Source organism: Neophocaena asiaeorientalis, unplaced genomic scaffold (genome assembly GCF_003031525.2).
Source record: "Neophocaena asiaeorientalis asiaeorientalis breed wild unplaced genomic scaffold, Neophocaena_asiaeorientalis_V1.1 scaffold229, whole genome shotgun sequence".
Lineage (NCBI taxonomy): Eukaryota > Metazoa > Chordata > Mammalia > Artiodactyla > Phocoenidae > Neophocaena > Neophocaena asiaeorientalis.
In genome coordinates this window covers 5411973-5417065 of record NW_020174096.1, presented here as the reverse complement: position 1 = coordinate 5417065, position 5093 = coordinate 5411973, and the positions used below count along the sequence as shown (strand labels likewise).

The 5093-nt window shown below is 39.0% G+C and overlaps 1 protein-coding gene across 3 annotated transcripts in view; it reads right to left on the bottom strand.

Annotated features, from left to right (window-relative positions):
• The window catches only part of PTGER4 (prostaglandin E receptor 4), a 14155-nt gene that overhangs the window by 7093 nt on the left and 1969 nt on the right, over positions 1 to 5093 (bottom strand). The window lies entirely within an intron of this gene.

The following is a 5093-nucleotide window of genomic DNA, read 5'->3' as shown; positions in this document are numbered from 1 at the left end:
TTAAAATTAATTCAAGCTACTGAACCTGGTCATTTAATGTCTTCTCAGGAAAGGAGACCTCACGGGGTAGCAGAAACATGAGTTTGAAAAGCAACATTCCAAATTCAGGTAAAAACATTCTCAAAAGTTGGTCAGATCATTGGAAAAAAATCAAGATGAAAGAGTTTTCCTTTACAGCATGTTCTCAATGGAGACTGACTTTAAGTAGAGAAAAAGAAGGCAAAAAAGAACAAAATGCCCACGCACTTCATAAGGTTTGAAAAAAACACAGCCATCTCTGCCTCACTTTAAAGGCTACTTGATTTGCTCTGCCGAAAGGGGGGAAACCCCAGATTAAGATGGGACCATCCACAGCAGGACTTAAGTGTCATGTAGGGAGGGGAAAGCACTTTTCTGCAATTCTTGTCCAATGGGCTCTTGTTACACAAATAAACATGTTCAGGCAGTTTTCAGTTTTGGAAGAGTGTGCTGCTGAGAAAACTGAACCTCTGAGTTGGAGGCGGGCGGGGGAACACCTTAAAAAAATTCACTGAATACAAACAACACATACAGTCTCTTGCAATTTTAAAAGTTAGTCTATTTTTCAGTAGCTGCAGATTTGCGCCTGTGGCTTCTTGTTAAAATTGGCATACACGACAATATTCTAAACTTCTCAAAGATGACTAGACATTAGGATTCAGGAGCATTGGAACATAACTTGGAGAAAAGATGATAAATTCAAAATTAGATGTGATGACACGAAAGCTATAAGGGAGGCTACATGTTGTAAAGATAAATGCCCACGTTCTGTTCAGATCCTGGCCCTGCTCCGTAAAGAATTTATGAGCAAATTACGAAAGGGCTTAGTACAAGTATGTGGAGGCTTGGCCACTGTGGGATATACCAATAATTTTTAAACCACAGCTTAGAGGTAGCTTTGGGGTATATAGTTAATGACACGGTATCAAAAACACATACTTCCTGTTTAAGAATTAACTTGTTGGCGGGGAATGTCTAATTGAAAAAGAATGTTGAAATTTTGATTAGACTGATTTGGTAGTTGACTGTCGAGGTAGAAATGTTTTCCAACAAATGACAAGAACCTGTAACCGGATTTGTGTGTGTGTGCTCCTTGTTCTGTTCTGAGCACATAAAAGGAGTGATCTGTGTGTGCTCAGTTATCTAACTGCCCTGTGAAGAGTCCAAAATTGACACAGCTGTTACTAGAAATGCTTACCTTTTTTTTTTTTTTAATTTAGTGACAAAAAAATCTCTAAGTAAAGGAGAGTGGAGAGAGTGCTTGGCTGTGTGGTGGAGTGAGAGCTCTGTTCTCCTTCCCTCTGCCTCACTAACTGGCCATTTAACTGCAGGTGAATTGCCTCGTCTCTATAGGTCAGGTCTGTACATTGAAAATTTATTTCTGCAGTGTTTGTTTTTTTAAACTCTAACTTTCAACATTCTAATAGGAGCCTGTAAGAATCACTTCAGCTCTGGGGGAAAAATATCTTATTAGCAGATGTTCCATAACCAAGCCTTGACAGGTCAGCACAGCATGGTGAAAGGAACATTAGACTAGGACTCACCCACAGCCACCCAGGAAGTAGCATGATATAGTCTTCCTCTGCAGTTGAGGAATCCTAGAGCTTTTTTTAAGACTCAGATGAGATGCAGGGAAAACACCTTACTTTTACGTGCTGCTTTGCAGTCTTCAAGGTACTTACTACTGCTGGGTCTGCAATTTTATGTTATGGCTAAAAACCTGCTTTGGGGCATTGCTATTTTTTAATTTAGCCAAATATATTTGAAAACAATAATCAGATCCTTCATGTTCTGCTGTAATAGTGCCTGGATTTATGGTATTCCTCGTGTACCTCTAGATGTGATTTTTACGCATCTGAAACCCCATCAGTTGTTTTAAGATTCCAATTTCAGTCTGCCTACAGTAAACAAAAATCTACACAGCTTTCCTCTGCTCTAATAAACCTTTGCTGATCAGATGCTGATGAAGTCTTTATGCAGACAACTAGTTTATAGTAAGGAAACAAATAAACACTCACAGGAAGCTATTTTCCTGAAGACCTAAGTTTCACCAGTCCCAGGCAGAAGATGAATCAAATTGGCCATTCTGCCCTTAACAGAGGTGAATGCTTGCTACTTCAAAGTAAGAAGAAAGAAAATAAAAGAAACGAGTAAGCAATAAATACTGCCATGGCTTGCCTGTGCATGGGGGGAAAATGCCTTTTCAAATCCTACAGTGTAACTGTTTAGCCCTGAGGCAAAAGATTGGATTATAATCATTATCGTAACATTAGTAACTGCAAAATTAGGCACCAGACGTTGATCCAGCTGCAGCATTTAACACCAGGACCTTAGGAAGCTGTCTCACATATTTCTAAAGAATTCAATCCCTTTTATTATCTTAAGCATAGATTCTTTCATTTCTTTAGCTTCTCTTGTATTTTAAAAACCAGAGCCTAGTTATAAATAGAATAGACAAAATAACAACCACCGCCTTCCCACAAAACCTTGTCATGTAATGTTCCCTGTCCATTGTATTTACATCTTTTCTGTTCATTGTTTATGACTCGCTTTAGAAAATTTTGCAACTTCAGCACAGTTCCTTATATATCCACAACTAATTTTCCAACCTTTCTCAAATTTCCATTCCAAGTTCTATTTATGCAACATATATATTTTGGATAACAAATTAAAATTTACTTTTGATCCTAAATTCAATATCAACTGCCCTCTAAGAGCCACTGTAGTTTTTCCTTCCCTGGTGTCCAAAAGATAAAAAATGTGGGTCCTTTGCAGTGATTGCTTGTTTTCCTTATATGTTGTGAGTCACGCTTTGCTAAACTGTACATAAACTGTATTTGCTCTATTATTTCCAAAGCATTTTAAATGTTTCGAAGGGTTTGATTTGCCTCAGATAGGATTAGCGACCAACTTTATTTGATAAAGTTAAAAGAGATGCTTCATTAGTTTCCTTAGAACTGAAGATAGATCTATTTTAAATGTCAAAGTTCAGAAACTTTCAACTTAAATTACAATATGAATAAGAGAAACGTGAAAAACAAGAAAGTTGTAAAAATAACCCAAGGAAGGCTACGGTTGTGGATGTTTCCCTTTTAATTCTTTCAGTAATTTCTAAACTGTGGCTGGGTGAGTAGTACAATGACACCATTCTTATCATGAATTTACAATTAAATTGATTCTGAAATTAGATTTTAGTGGCCAAAACTAAAGGCTAAAAACTGAAGCTGCCATTACTTGTACGAATCCGTATTACTTACAAAGGTATGTCCATATGATTACTTCTCAGCTGAGCCATTGTCAATTTTCAGGGTAAAATGACTTAATATCTACTACTTGATACTGACTTTATATAGAGTATAGTCCCTGTTAGTTAAAATGTGGTTAATTTGCAAACCACACATACAGCTCCTATAATTTCTTGCCTCTTACTTCTCAAATAATGTCAAAGGCTTTGTGATAAATGGCCCTGCACCATTGGGTCAGATCTGCTATTTCAGCCCATAAGAGGCTTGAAGAAAACAATTCATCTGTGACTGTGCGGTAATCAACAGCTTCACATGCTTATCTCCAACCAAAACACATTTTAAAAGTATGTGCATGTTGCTAAGCTTCTAGCTCTAATTCGTCAGTTCCTTCAAGTGCATGTTCTGCAAACAACAACAACTCACTTTGGCATTTACTGTTCTGTAAAACATAACGCAGAGGCCACAGAAGGAAGCCCCAGCAGGAGCAGAGCTGTTTCTTCCAAAATCTCACTTTATTCTGAGTTGCCATTACAAACAGTAAAATATATTTATGTGGCTCAATCAATTCTGTAAATTATACTGGGTCCTGCAGTGGTTTAAAGGCCCTTCTGGCCAATTATATTTATTTCTGTTTACACAAATTGGCAAGAAGCTGCTGTATGCTGGCTCTCAGCCACCTCAAAGTTCCTTCCATTTACAGTCAATTTACGAGAGATATAATATTTTTATATTAAAGATCCCCGAACGGCATTAATAAGGGAAAAGAAGGAATAATAATCTGTTACATTTATTTTCTTTTGCTCCCAGTCAGCATAAAAAAAACCCCAAACTTTTTTGAGTTGATAGTTTAGAATTTCCAGGAATGAGGTGTTTTGAGAGATGGAAAAACTCAGAACTAGTTGCTTTCAAGAGAAACTCTAGACAGTAGTATGTACATCTGCCCATGGGTTTCTAGTGCAAACAGAGAACTAGGTAGGCTTTCAACCTTCCTGCTTATGACATTTTAAAACACTTTGAAAGTTAATCCAAAGGCAATTTTAAAGAAGGTGGTGTCCTGAAAATAAAGTGTACCAAAACGCAAATACACACACTGCTGCGAAGGCCAAAATTACAAGCGTTCTAGGAGGGAGACATGACGTAATAGAAGAGAAGCAGGGTTTGGAGTCAGAAGGGTCTGAGGTTCATTTCAAGCGGCAAGGCTTTGGCTTGGCAATAAGTAAGATGGCCATCTCTAAAACCCCATTTCTCTAGAAAGGCACTGTACCTCTCACAGCTGAGGATTCGAATTCAATACCCCATGTACATCAGCCTGCCCTTAATATGCCCCCTGAGAAACCTTGCTTTCCTGGCCCCTAGAGAGAATGACGGAACCCGAGTCTGGACCATGCCTGTGTAGGGCCACATGTGCACTGCAATGTGCTTCCCACCATGGTAAAGAGCAGGGAGTTCAGCTTGACAGACTAGCTCTGCTGGATTATTTTAAGCAAGTCACTCCCTGTGTAAAGTGAAGGAGTTAGACTAGACCAAAATGCATCCAATGTCCCTTCTAGCTCTAAAATTCTACATAAGCTACCAAAAAAACCGACATAAATAAAAACCCCACTATTGTAAGAAGTGTACACCAAAGAGATCACCACCTGATGTTTCGGATTCTGCCCTAGACAGTGCAGAGGACGGGGCTAAGTCACACTACAACGGTTTCCCCTCCGCATCTGACAGAGTGCGGCCGGTGTTCCCGGAAGGCGGAAGACCAGTGTCAGGCAGCAAGGGTTAGAGGCTGTCCAGAGAGAGTGAGTGAGTGAGTGAGAGAGAGAGAGAGAGAGAGAGGAG